Source organism: Schistocerca piceifrons, chromosome 7 (genome assembly GCF_021461385.2).
Source record: "Schistocerca piceifrons isolate TAMUIC-IGC-003096 chromosome 7, iqSchPice1.1, whole genome shotgun sequence".
Taxonomy (NCBI): Eukaryota; Metazoa; Arthropoda; class Insecta; order Orthoptera; family Acrididae; genus Schistocerca; species Schistocerca piceifrons.
The window spans coordinates 480833761-480849159 of record NC_060144.1 but is presented as its reverse complement, the minus strand read 5'-3'; the positions used below and the strand labels follow the sequence as shown (position 1 = coordinate 480849159).

Below are 15399 nucleotides of genomic sequence, written 5' to 3'. Positions count from 1 at the left end.
TTGTGCACATGGCAAGTAGATGAGAAAGTGTGCTGATTCCCTAGTTCGCTCTGCCTGCCACTAGACATCAGTTGCTCTGCTTGCAACCGATGGAATTACATGTTCCCATTGTATAAATGCAGCACAAAACTCATCCATTCATGAAATTTGTGTAATGGAAAGAAAGGTATGTGAATTTTAACTAACTTACCTCAGTGGAGATTAGTTGTCAACTAGTTTGGTTAGTTTCCGGGGAGTTTTTGAAGTTTTTAAAGATGTCATCTCCTTCCAAATTTGATTAATGCCAGTGAAAAATCGTCGTTTCATGTGGTGATGAATCAGCTTAGGAACAATTTGAGTCACATGATCTTTGCAGTGTCCAGCACTAAATATTTCAAAGCTAATGTGATCCAAACTATTTAGACATTCATAAAAACATGTTGTCACGTAGTTTTACCACTATGACATTTTCTCCTTGCATAAGAACATTGATATGTTTTGATGGAGGATATGTGAGCAGTGTCTTTCCTATATTAGAGCCATCATCTCTAATAGATGTAAGCAAAGAGAGTGGCATGTGAGATGAATTCCCACTTAAAAGGCACAAACACTTAGGGTGTGTTTGGTGACCCTTCTTGCTTGATGCACATTATAAACTAGCTGATGACAAACTAAAACATTCTTGTGCTAAATTGCTTTCAAGAATCTCCATCATATGTTGAGGATCAGATTGAGCATTCGTGAAGTTATATAGAATGCACAGTGTTTCCTTAAGTATGCTTTCCAGTTAAAAAATTCTGTCTCTGTTCATTTGCTGCAATTGTGTAGGTAACATCTGCATTTAGCTTACATGTACCGTCAGCAAATATTCACATTCATGTTCACAGTTTCCACCAAAAGATAATGAATGATAATTGATGGATGATCATTGCAACTCAGAGATCTTATTATACTGAAATAATGTTTAAGTAGATCCTGATCAAATTTTGCTTTCAGGACATAGATGAAACCTCTTGCTAAGTATTCAGATATTCCTAAGGTACTGTCAATGGTTATTCTTAGAGGTTGTCCAGTTCTTTCAGAAGCAAAGCTGATACTTTTATCAGCAAGAATACGTCTCCATTTCATTGACTTTTTGCAAGCCTCTCGAGTTTTTGTACAAAGCAGCATTAGGAAAAGAAGATCTAATTATTTCCTGGAGAATCTTATGCCATTGTCTACTTAGTTACTAAACAACTGTAGCAGAGCTTCTAACGTTCATTTGTTAGAATGATGTCAGATCCAAGTGAGTGCAAGTTACCTTGTGACAAATTATCAATCCAGAGAATTCTAGGCAATTAGCTTCTTGGTAAATTCTTTGATAAAAATTGTAGTTGATGATCGCTATCTTTAAAAAGTATCACAAAAATTATTTCTTAAGCACTTTATTCCATGAATATCATCTGAAAATGCCCATATTCTTCTGGTTTCATTAACTGAATTTGGTGTAGAGCAGATGTTTTTATGCCACATGTTCCTATATGTTTACAGACCTTTTCATTCAGTTGACTGTCATCAGAACTGAATGCAGTAATTTTTCTTCTGGCTTGCTATACCTGGATAATTACTTGAATCGATATCTGCAAGAGGACATCGCTAGGAGTTGCATTGCAACTTGCGTACACAGCAACAGGTTAAATCCAGCTATGCAGCTGAGGAAAAACCATAAATACCAGAGCATAATTCGTAAGTTTATTTTTATGATCATCTGGAATATATTCCCTTAAATTGACTAAACCATCAACTTTCAGCAGTTTCATTAAAATACAGTTCTTCTCAAGCTTCAATTCATCAAAAATCATCACACCTATGCATTTGTTTTCATATTGTTCTTCCAAAAGTAATTCTGAATTGTTTCCATAGCATGTGTATTAATTCCAGATGGGCATTTAAGAACCTTTACTAAATATTGGAGATGTATTTTGGAAGAAAGTGACAAGAATCCATGCTTCAAACAATGTCTCTATCTGTTGGACTACACAATTTGTAAGGACACACTGTCCAAAAGGAACTTATCATCATACCACATTCTTTTATTATTTCTCAGTTGACATTTCTTTAATATAGTGTCAGCTATAATTTGCTGTTTCTTATTGAGTTTACAATGATCTAGGAGATTTGATTGAGTCATCTTAACTTTTTACATCTGAGAGCATCTTTCGCAATAGATTGATTGTGGCACTTACTGTTCTTAATTTATGATCTAATCGTACAACTTCCATATCATTATACTTCTATGTTTTTTAGTGAAATTCCTGCCACAGCTGAGACCTATTTATTCCATACATTTTTCTTGACAGATTTTCTTTTGTATAAGAGTTGCTCCTGATTGTAGGGACCACCTTTATCTCGGGATTTCAAGTTATTCACCTTTGATGTTAAGTCTGCTTTCATAATGAGTTTATCATCAAAATGTGAATCACACACAAAACAGTCATGAGTCAGATGTCTGTCACAGGGCACAGAGATTAGCATGGTGCTGAAACAAAGCTGTTGCATACTCAGATTGTGGAGACATTTTGTCTGGATTGAAGAGTCATTGTACACATTGGTACACAGTGATAGCAAGTGTAACAGTATGGTGAATACCACATGAAGTGATCCATCCCACCTACCAATAAGGCACCATTCAGGCTGTGGCAGTATTCTTGTGTGGATGAAATCTCCATGGGATGCAATGGGTTTCCTGACATGTGAGCCATCATCACTCACTGGCGAAGGTAGTTCTTTGTCCAGTTATGTGCAGCCATTTGTAATCTTATAGTACTCCGCAGGGGGCCTGTGGCAAATGGGGTCAGCCTTACCAGCCTGCAAATTATACCTCACTTTGCACTGTTCTGAAGTGCTCAGTGGAGGTGCCATCTGCAGACTCCTTGTGGTTTCTTCATCTGATGTCGCAGTAGCATCAGGTAGGGGAAAAACATTCTTCATCCTCTTTAACCAACCCATAGGAGTGGCATTGATGGACCTTATGGTGTCGTTTGTGAGGTAAAGGGGGGGGGTGGGGGGGGGGGGGGCGGCGGCGTTACTGTTGAGGGCCCCTCCAGTGGCTACACAATGATGGGTGGTGAATCTTATACTCCCAGCTCTGCTTGTGACAGTGTGATCCCTGTCGATGGAGTGAGAACCTCCTTGAGTGGAGAAGCAGTTTTGCTCACGACGTTCCTCTGGGCATGGTGTCAGCTATTGTTCTGGCTGATCCCTGTGCTAGTGGAATGTGGGTGCTGCAGGTGGCTGGAGATTGGCTTGATTTTTTTTTATGGTTCATTGGGCCATTGTCATGGTGTGTGCTGGTGTGTGTAATCAATAGTGAGCATTTCCCAACCTCGACGTCCCATGATCTTGGTACATTAAAATTACCAAGCCTGCCATTCTTCCAAGGCCCTGGTGTGAGCTGGAAAAGGCTCAGCAGTGTCCAGTGCCTCCATACATGCAGGGGCTTGGCAGGGCTGCTGCCTTATGACTGAGATGGACTTGGGAACATGTGAATAAAAATGTGGCACGATCATTTTTTGTGGAACCATTACTCACAGCTTTCCATATCTACATTCTGAATATTCTCATTATTTCTTATGATTCATTATTAGCAGCTGCGTTGAATGGTGGAGTGAAATTCACTCAATAATATTTCTTTTGTAACATTCTGCAAATGTTATGGTCTTGTATTGGGACCCATTACATGATATTCTTGGCCTATCACCATGGTAACAAATAAAGGGTGATTCAAAAAGAGCACTGGCTTTGAAATGGCTGGTAAATTTTTGTTTCTCAGTTGGTGACAATGCTTTGATTCGTTTCTATTTCCAGGAAGATTCTGATTGTGGGCTCAATTGAATTTCTCTCATTTGGTGTCGAACCATGTAGCAGTTCAATTGTGCACAATGTGTGGTAATCATGAAAACGTTTTATCAGAATGGAGAATTGCACAGTTGTAGGGTGTAATGAGACAGCGAGTGAATCAACAGTTTGCAGACTTCTGAAAAAGTTCTTTGAGATGGGTAAAACAGTAAACCTTAAAACTATTTGTTGTCACCCGCTCTAGTCAAAGTGAGCAGAACATTTCGGTGGGTTGTGACAGTGTGGCTGTTAGCCCAATGAAATCAATTCATCACCATTCCCAACAATTGAGCTTTAGCTGTTCTTCAATACTGAGAATTCTCCAGTGTGATCTCCATTACTACACTAATAAAATTCAGCTGATGCAGCAGACAGTTCATGAGAAGGGAAAACAGTCAACAAACTGAGTTCTAAGAGGATGACAGGAAGATGACAGCTTCCCTTACAAAATCATCTACAGTGATGAAGCATTTATGCAATTAAATGGTTTTGTAAATAAACAGAACTTGGGGTCAGAAAATCCTTGCATGATCCAAAAAATGGTAAACATGTCAACAATGAGTAACATATTGATGCAGCTTTTCATTGGCCAGTGTCATCGGCCCTTACGTTTTTGAAGATGAGGCAAGACAAGCTGTGACAGCCTATGGAGACCAATACTGTACGATGATAAGGGACTTTTGTGGCCACAAAGGTCATGTGCCTTATCTCCTTATGACTCTTTCCTTTGGGGTCATCGTACGTCAATGGTGTATTCCAATAAACATCATAACATCCATGACTTGAAGGAGGAATTTTGATGAGTTGTGAGTGAAATGGATGTGGAAGCTTGTCGTGCAGTCATATGGACTCTGTCATGGACAGAGTTCCTGCATACCAGCACAGTAGACGAGGTAGTTTCCTCACAATTTTCATACCTGAAATGGGAAGGTTAGATGAGTATTTTTATGTATTTTGTTTGTATTTTTCATAAAAATAAAATTATTACATAGCTATGTCAAAACTGGCACTGTTTCCGACCTGCCCTGTATTTTTGTCAGTTCTTTGGTCATTGCTGCTGGTGTGGTGCACATTATCCATTGTTGTTGTTGTGTCTTCAGTCCAGAGACATTCCATGCTACTTTATCCTGTGCAAGCTTCTTCATCTCCCAGTAACTACTGCAACCTACATCCTTCTGAATCTGTTTAGTGTATTCTTCTCTTGGTCTCCCTGTATGATTTTTAACCTCAATGCTGCCCTCCAATACTAAGTTGGTGATCCCTTGATACCTCATAATATGCCCTATCAACTGATCCCTTCTTCTAATCAAGTTGTGTCACAAATTTCTCTTCTCTCCAATCCTATTCAATACTTCCTCATTAGTTAAGTGATCTACCCATCTAATCTTCAGCATTCTTCTGTTGCACCACATTTCGAAAGCTTCTATTCTCTTCTTCTGTAAACTATTTACCGTCCATGTTTCACTTCCATACATGGCTACACTCCATACAAGTACTTCCAGGAACGACTTCCTGACACTTAAATCAATACTCGATGTTAACAAATGTCTCTTCTTCAGAAACGCTTTCCTTGCCATTGCCAGTCTACATTTCATATCCTCTCTACTTCGACCATCATCAGTTATTTTGCTCCCCAAATAGCAAAACTCCTTTACTCCTTTACTCCTTTAAGTGTCTCATTTCCTAATCTAATTCCCTCAGCATCACCTGACTTAATATGACTACATTCCATTATCCTCATTTTGCTTTTGTTGATGTTCATCTTATATCCTCCTTTCAAGACACTGTCCATTCCGTTCAACTGCTCTTCCAAGTCCTTTGCTGTCTCTGACAGAATTACAATGTCGTCGGTGAACCTCAAAGTTTTTATTTCTTCTCCATAGATTTTAATGCCTACTCCGAACTTTTCTTTTGTTTCCTTTACTGCTTGCTCAATATACAGATCGAATAGCATCGGGAAGAGTCTACAAACCTGTCTCACTCCCTTCCCAACCACTGCTTCCCTTTCATGTCCCTCGACTCTTATAACTGCCATCTGCTTTCTGTACAAATTGTAAATACTCTTTCGCTCCCTGTATTTTACCCCTGCCACCTTCAGAATTTGAAAGAGAGTATTCCAGTCAACATTGTCAAAAGCTTTCTGTAAGTCTACAAATGCTAGAAATGTAGGTTTGCCTTTCCTTAATCTTTCTTCTAAGATAACTCGTAGGGTCAGTATTGCCTCACGTGTTCCAGTGTTTCTACGGAATCCAAACTGATCTTCCCCGAGGTCGGCTTCTACTAGTTTTTCCATTCGTCTGTAAAGAATTTGCGTTAGTATTTTGCAGCTGTGACTTATTAAACTGATAGTTCGGTAATTTTCACATCTGTCAACACCTGCTTTCTTTTGGATTGGAATTATTATATTCATCTCGAAGTCTGAGGGTACTTCGCCTGTCTCATAAATCTTGCTCACCAGATTGTAGAGTTTTGTCAGGACTGGCTCTCCCAAGGCTATCAGTATTCTAATGGAATGTTGTCTACTCCCGGGGCCTTGTTTCGACTTAGGTCTTTCAGTGCTCTGTCAAACTCTTCACGCAGTATCATATCTCCCATTTCATCTTCATTTACATCCTCTTCCATTTCCATAATATTGTCCTCAAGAACATCCCCCCTGTATAGACCCTCTATATACTCCTTCCACCTTTCTGCTTTCCCTTCTTTGCTTAGAACTGGGTTTCCATCTGAGCTCCTGATATTCATGCAAGTGGTTCTCTTTTCTCCAAAGGTCTCTTTAATTTTCCTGTAGGCAGTATCTATCTTACCCCTCATGAGATAAGCCTCTACATCCTTACATTTGTGCTCTAGCCATGCCTGCTTAGCCATTTTGCATTTCCTGTCGATCTCATTTTTGAGGCGTTTGTATTCCTTTTTGCCTGCTTCACTTGCTGCATTTTTGTATTGTCTCCTTGCATCAATTAAATTCAGTGTCTCTTCTGTTACCCAAGGATTTCTACTAGCCCTCGTATTTTTACCTACTTGATCCTCTGCTGCCTTCACTATTTCATTCCTCAAAGCTACCCATTCTTCTTCTGCTGTGTTTCTTTCCCCCATTCCTGTCAATTGTTCCATTATGCTCTCCCTGAAACTCTGTACAACCTCTGGTTCTTTCAGTTTATCCAGGTCCCATATCCTTAAATTCCCACCGTTTTGCAGTTTCTTCAGTTTTAATCTACAGTTCATAACCAATAGATTGTGGTCAGAGTCCACATCTGCCCCTGGAAATGTCTTACAATTTAAAATCTGGTTCCTAAATCTCTGTCTTACCATTATACACTCCTGGAAATGGAAAAAAGAACACATTGACACCGGTGTGTCAGACCCACCATACTTGCTCCGGACACTGCGAGAGGGCTGTACAAGCAATGATCACACGCACGGCACAGCGGACACACCAGGAACCGCGGTGTTGGCCGTCGAATGGCGCTAGCTGCGCAGCATTTGTGCACCGCCGCCGTCAGTGTCAGCCATTTTGCCGTGGCATACGGAGCTCCATCGCAGTCTTTAACACTGGTAGCATGCCGCGACAGCGTGGACGTGAACCGTATGTGCAGTTGACGGACTTTGAGCGAGGGCGTATAGTGGGCATGCGGGAGGCCGGGTGGACGTACCGCCGAATTGCTCAACACATGGGGCGTGAGGTCTCCACAGTACATCGATGTTGTCGCCAGTGGTCGGCGGAAGGTGCATGTGCCCGTCGACCTGGGACCGGACCGCAGCGACGCACGGATGCACGCCAAGACCGTAGGATCCTATGCAGTGCCGTAGGGGACCGCACCACCACTTCCCAGCAAATTAGGGACACTGTTGCTCTTGGGGTATCGGCGAGGACCATTCGCAACCGTCTCCATGAAGCTGGGCTACGGTCCCGCACACCGTTAGGCCGTCTTCCGCTCACGCCCCAACATCGTGCAGCCCGCCTCCAGTGGTGTCGCGACAGGCGTGAATGGAGGGACGAATGGAGACGTGTCGTCTTCAGTGATGAGAGTCGCTTCTGCCTTGGTGCCAATGATGGTCGTATGCGTGTTTGGCGCTGTGCAGGTGAGCGCCACAATCAGGACTGCATACTATCGAGGCACACAGGGCCAACACCCGGCATCATGGTGTGGGGAGCGATCTCCTACACTGGCCGTACACCACTGGTGATCGTCGAGGGGACACTGAATAGTGCACGGTACATCCAAACCGTCATCGAACCCATCGTTCTACCATTCCTAGACCGGCAAGGGAACTTGCTGTTCCAACAGGACAATGCACGTCCGCATGTATCCCGTGCCACCCAACGTGCTCTAGAAGGTGTAAGTCAACTACCCTGGCCAGCAAGATCTCCAAATCTGTCCCCCATTGAGCATGTTTGGGACTGGATGAAGCGTCGTCTCACGCGGTCTGCACGTCCAGCACGAACGCTGGTCCAACTGAGGCGCCAGGTGGAAATGGCATGGCAAGCCGTTCCACAGGACTACATCCAGCATCTCTACGATCGTCTCCATGGGAGAATAGCAGCCTGAATTGCTGCGAAAGGTGGATATACACTGTACTAGTGCCGACATTGTGCATGCTCTGTTGCCTGTGTCTATGTGCCTGTGGTTCTGTCAGTGTGATCATGTGATGTATCTGACCCCAGGAATGTGTCAATAATGTTTCCCCTTCCTGGGACAATGAATTCACGGTGTTCTTATTTCAATTTCCAGGAGTGTATAATCTATTTGGAACCTTTTAGTATCTCCAGGGTTCTTCTATGTATACAACCTTCTTTCATGGTTCTTGAACCAAGTGTTAGCTATGATTAAGTTATGCTCTGTGCAAAATTCTACCAGGCGGCTTCCTCTTTCATTTCTTAGCCCCAATCCATATTCGCCTACTACGTTTCCTTCTCTTCCTTTTCCTACTGTCGAATTCCAGTCACCCATGACTATTAAATTTTCATCTCCCTACAGTACCTGAATAATTTCTTTCGTCTCATCATACATTTCATCATCTTCTTCATCATCTGCAGAGCTAGTTGACATATAAACTTGTACTACTGTAGTAGGCATGGGCTTCGTGTCTATCTTGGCCACAATAATGCGTTCACTATGCTGTTTGTAGTAGCTTACCTGCACTCCTATTTTTTTATTCATTATTAAACCTGCTCCTGCATTCTTCCTATTTGATTTTGTATTTATAACCGTGTATTCACGTGACCAAAAGTCTTGTTCCTCCTGCCACCGAATTTCACTAATTCCCACTATATCTAACTTTAACCTATCCATTTCCCTTTTTAAATTTTCTAACCTACCTGCCCAATTAAGGGATCTGACATTCCACGCTCCGATCCATAGAACGCCAGTTTTCTTTCTCCTGATAACGACGTCCTCTTGAGTAGTCCCCGCCCGGAGATCCGAATGGGGGACTATTTTACCTCCAGAATATTTTACCCAAGAGGACGCCATCATCATTTAATCATACAGGAAAGCTGCATGCCCTCGGGAAAAATTACAGCTGTAGTTTCCCCTTGCTTTCAGCCGTTCGCAGTACCAAAACAGCAAGGCCGTTTTGGTCAGTGTAACAAGGCCAGATCAGTCAATCATCCAGACTGTTGCCCCTACAACTACTGAAAAGGCTGCTGCCCCTCTTCAGGAACCACAAGTTTGTCTGGCCTCTCAACAGATACGCCTCCGTTGTGGTTGCACCTACGGTACAACTATCTGTATTGTTGAGGCACGCAAGCCTCCCCACCAACGGCAAGGTCCATGGTTCATGGTATAGAAGGACGTTATCCATATGATGTATCAAAATTTCGATCGTGGAGTCACTGCTATAATTTGTGCAATGCCCAAGAAAGGTGTCCTGAAATGCGCAAGTATTCTCACCTATAGTTGTAGAGCGTTGCCCAAGATGTGAGTATTAATAAACTCTGTCAAAGTAATAAAAATGAGGAAACTTATCATTTTATGTTTAGGGGTTAATTATCTCCATTCTTTGCTTAGCAATCCAGTTGTTTTATTGCCAATATTCTCTCTATCTTTGATAGTTGTTTTTCCTTGTTTTTTTTAACAGCTTTTTTTTTATTCGACTACTGCTTTATCATTAGTCTTCCATTTCCTTGCAGCTTGATTTTTTTGCCTAAAACCTGTACAATATTGTGAATGACTATAGATTTTCTGTTTTTTCTTCAGTCTTTGTGTCGTATTTGTTTGTATCAAAATTCCTTCAGCTTACTGGGAGTGTCATCACGTTTACCTTTATATTTTTTTATTGGCAGTACTAAATATTTTGCCTTCTGATGGTAATTACTCGTCAGAAGTTCTGATGTGTGATTCAGTAGCTTTCTCTTTTGAATTTACCTTTTGATACATTAAGCAGAAATTTGTATGATAGTGCCATTTTCAGATTGACAGTGGGCTCAACATTGCTTCCAACAAATTTGAGCATAATTGAGAGGCCAATATTGACGCACATCAGATGAGTTACTGCTCTTCTGACAATAAGCTTGTGCTGCCTTTGGCATGTATATTTGTTATAACTTTTTTTGCTAAAATAGTCTGAGCTTGCCAGGAAGATTGAACTGTGCTGTCTGCATGAGCTGTTTGTTAATTTATCAGAGTCTGATGTGGATGATGATTAAAAATGGCGGTAATTTTTATACTGACGATATGATGCTAATTGCAACCCATTTGGGGAAGATGATGATGTTAACCATGCTGATTTACAAAATATTTATTTTTGTGTTGTTTTGGTGTGTCTCTAATTTCAGACTTCAAGTACATTATATGATGACTTTTGAGTCGCTTTTGGGATTATCCAGTAGCCAAAACCTCACCCAGTGATTGGCTTGGTTATTTCAGTGCTTGAATCTGTATCTCATGTGGAACAAGGCAAACATCATGAATTGCATATGAACATGTCCACTTTTCATTTTTATATTTATTTTTGAATGCTAGCTCAGGCCATTTGGGATCTGCTAGCTAAGAGCTGTTCACTTAGCTGTCTCACTTCCTGTGTTGCACAAATTCCAGATGAATGGCCACTATAATTTGTATTTAATCAGAGTAACATTCAGACAATTTACAACAGACATCTACTGTGGAAAATATAACAAATTTAGTTTACAAATGGGTTAAAACATCACATTGCACATGTCAGAAATGCTAAATCCCTCGATATGCTTCTGCAGCAGGCACTTGTGAATATCCCCTTCTTCCTTCTGTGCATCAAATGGAGGAAACGTGGCTGGCAGCAGAGACAACACTGATTCAGTACTGAGAGCTGAAGCTTATTGTTCTAGTAGCCAAGCCACCCGCTGGTGCTATGCTATATGAGTTGCTGCTACAGTCGAGTTTCACATTGCTGCTGTTGCAGTTGCAGTTGTCATATTTTTATAAACTCTAGACACATTTCTCTGATGACTCAGTTTAATTTTATTGTTCCGAGAGAGGAAACACACACACACACACACACACACACACAGTGCAGCTTCAAGTTGGCAGCCTTGTTGCCACTGCTGTATTGTGCACAATTATGTTTTAAGTAAGTGACAAACATAGGTAACACATCTAAATCCTACAGTATCAACAAGAAAGCATATTGAATGTAGTAAGTTTACTGATCAATCAGTCACATTCCTCAGAGTCTTCTTCATCACAAAGTTCATTTGTCAATTGCAAATAACTTTTAGTGCTTTATCATTGCATAGATTTTCAAGTTTGTGTGTATTTATTAGTACTATCACAATGATGATCAGCTGTGTAGTAATCTTCAAATGTTCCACACAGCAGATTGGTAACCTCAGGTGACAGTAATACTTTGTCTACACGTGGCAGGTGCTCCATTCAAGTGATTGTATTTATATAAGTCAGTCATGTCTGAGTTACACTGCTGACATTGTACTTTACAATTGCAGAATGCTAGATGCTCACTGACTGCATCAACATTGCTCGGTATTATTTAGTGCATACTGACTGGAAACAGTGCTAATTGACAGGAAACAGTGCTAACTAACACAGAACTTCCAACTGACTGTGAATTTGTGTGCAGTGCCTATTTAAATACACACCTAGGACAGTTATCACAAAAGGTTACAATACAAGGTTATTAATTATTAAATAATAACAAAAAAAACTGAGAGCACATACACATTAGGCACTGAAGCCATTCTCATTAACAGTATCCTCAAAAAGGTGTAAATGATAGGTTCATATCACAGAAGTATGGATACATACCGGTTTACAAAAGTCCACCAAGATTCTTTTAGAAACTCAAATTTTGTGATTGAAATACCGTGTAGTTAAAATTAAACTGATGGTGTCCTGAGTGCTCCAGTGTGGGCTGTATACATCGTAGGATGCTGAAACATGATAAGTATGTTTATTAATCGGTGCGTTTGCGAAATGTGCTGGAAAAATAATAGTTTCCCTTTCTGCCACCAGGCAGTAAGCAGTCAGAATGTGGTGTGTGTGCAGGAAGAGGAGAGGAATGATCAAACACATCACAAGTTATCAACATGTGTTCATTGTGGTCTCTTGACTCAGCAACATGCTGCATCTGTAACACAATGTGGTTGGCAGTTGCTTGCAGCATATGCAGTGTAATCAGAGTGATATGTCATCTTATGCTACCCTTCAGATCAGGAAGAGTCTGGATACATCCTTGACAGAGACGATCTTTCAGATATCCCCTCAACCAGAAGTCATATGGATTTAGTTGGGGGATGTGGAATGCCACACATCTCGAAATTACATAGGAAATCTGCCACCTGACTAGTGACACAAGATGTTGCCCCATCTTGTATGAAAATAGTGGTGTGGATACAGTTATGTTCTTGCAAAGCTGGAATCGTGTTGCAGAAGGCAGTCACTACAAGATGCAGATGCCACTGCACCCCTAACGGGCTTCTCAAAGAAAAGTGGAGTGAGAATGAAGGAGCTTGTGAAACCATATTGCACAGTCACATAAGCTGAGTGCAGTGGAAGTTCCTGCACAACATGTGGTGTTGTGACAGTTCTGTGCATTCACAACACCATGCAGAGTAAAATATGTCTCCTGTGTCCAAAGGACAGTCCCCATCCATGTCTTATCCATTTTCATGTGTGCCAAAAACTGAAGGGCAAAGTCACAGCATTGTAGCCTATCTTGGGGCTTCATTTGTGCACATTCTGAATCTTGTAGGGGTACCAGTGTAACATGTGCTGCAAAATCTTTTGAACTTTTGACCAGGAGAGAGAGAATTCCTGTGACACAGCTTGAGCGCTGGCTGCAGAATTTGAGGCACATGCTATACGGTCAGCTGTAACTACGGTAACATCATAAACAACTGCCATGGGAATGGGCCACCTCACTCTCTGCGCCACCTAATTCGCATGTTTCTTCAAATTTTTTCAGCTCGTATTTTGACATTGGGCCTCTTCGTTCTAATGACAACAATGGTTGTTATTGTTGTTGTTGTTGTTGTTGTTGTTGTGGTGATGGTGGTGGTCTTCAGTCCTGAGACTGGTTTGACGCAGCTCTCCATGCTACTCCATCCTCTGCAAGCTCCTTCATATCCCAGTACCTACTGCAACCTAAATCCTTCTGAATCTCCTTAGTGTATTCATCTCTTGGTCTCCCTCTGTGATTTTTACCCTCCACGCTGCCCTCCAATGCTAAACTTGTGATCCCTTGATGCCTCAGAACATGTCCTACCAACCGATCCCTTCCTCTAGTCAAGTTGTGCCACAAACTTCTCTTCTCCCCAATCCTATTCAATACCTCCTCATTGGTTACTTGATCTACCCACCTAATCTTCAACATTCTTCTGTAGCACCACATTTCGAAAGCTTCTATTCTCTTCTTGTCCAAACTATTTATTGTCCATGTTTCACTTCCATTCATGGCTACACTCCAACAAATACTTTCAGAAACAACTTCCTGACACTTAAATCTATACTCGATGTTAACAAATTTCTCTTCTTTAGAAACGCTTTCCTTGCCATTGCCAGTCTACATTTTATATCCTCTCTACTTCGACCATCATCAGTTATTTTGCTCCCCAAATAGCAAAACTCCTTTACTGCTTTAAGTGTCTCATTTCCTAATCTAATTCCCTCAGCATCACCCGACTTAATTTGACTACATTCCATTATCCTTGTTTTGCTTTTGTTGATGTTCATCTTATATCCTCCTTTCAAGACACTGTCCATTCCGTTCAACTGCTCTTCCAAGTCCTTTGCTCTCTCTGACAGAATTATAGTGTCATCGGCGAACCTCAAAGTTTTTATTTCTTCTGCCTGGATTTTAATACCTACTCCAAATTTTTCTTTTGTTTCCTTTACTGCTTGCTCAATATACAGATTGAATAACATCTGGGAGAGGGTACAACCCTGTCTCATTCCCTTTCCAACCACTGCTTCCCTTTCATGCCCCTCGACTCTTATAACTGCCATCTGCTTTCTGTACAAATTGTAAATACCCTTTCGCACCCTGTATTTTACCCCTGCCGCCTGTAGAATTTCAAAGAGAGTATTCCAGTCAACATTACCAAAAGCTTTCTCTAAGTCTACAAATGCTAGAAACGTAGGCTTGCCTTTACTTAATCTTTCTTCTAAGAGAAGTTGTAAGGTCAGTATTGCCTCACGTGTTCCAACATTTCTATGGAATCCAAACTGATCTTCCCCGAGGTCGGCTTCTACCAGTTTTTCCATTCGTCTGTAAAGAATTTGCATTAGTATTTTGCAGCTGTGACTTATTAAACTGATAGTTCGGTAATTTTCACATCTGTCAACACCTGCTTTCTTTGGGATTGGAATTATTATATTCTTCTTGAAGTCTGAGGGTATTTCGCCTGTCTCGTACATCTTGCTCACCAGATGGTAGAGTTTTGTCAGGACTGGCTCTTCCAAGACCGTCAATAGTTCTAATGGAATGTTGTCTACTCCCGGGGCCTTGTTTCGACTCAGGTCTTTCAGTGCTCTGTCAAACTCTTCACGCAGTTTCGTATCTCCCATTTCATCTTCATCTACATCCTCTTCCATTTCCATAATATTGTCCTCAAGTACATCGCCCTTGTATAGACCCTCTATATACTCCTTCCACCTTTCTGCTTTCCCTTCTTTGCTTAGAACTGGGTTTCCATCTTAGTTCTTGATATTCATACAAGTGACTCTCTTTTCTCCAAAGGTCTCTTTAATTTTCCTGTAGACAGTATCTATCTTACCCCTTGTGAGATAAGCCTCTAAATCCTTACATTTGTCCTCTAGCCATACCTGCTTAGCCATTTTGCACTTCCTGTCGATCTCATTTTTGAGACGTTTGTATTCCTTTTTTCCTGCTTCATTTACTGCATTTTTATATTTTCTCCTTTCATCAATTAAATTCAATATTTCTACTAGCCCTCGTATTTTTACCTACTTGATCGTCTGCTGCATTCACTACTTCATCCCTCAAAACTACCCATTCTACTACTACTGTATTTCTTTCCCCCATTCCTGTCAATTGTTCCCTTATGCTCTCCCTGAAACTCTGTACAACCTCTGGTTTAGTCAGTTTATC

General features: G+C 41.1%; 1 protein-coding gene across 2 annotated transcripts in view; it reads left to right on the top strand.

Annotated features, from left to right (window-relative positions):
* The window catches only part of LOC124709125 (ras GTPase-activating protein 1), a 157863-nt gene that overhangs the window by 48159 nt on the left and 94305 nt on the right, over positions 1 to 15399 (top strand). The gene's annotated exons all lie outside the window — the stretch shown is intronic.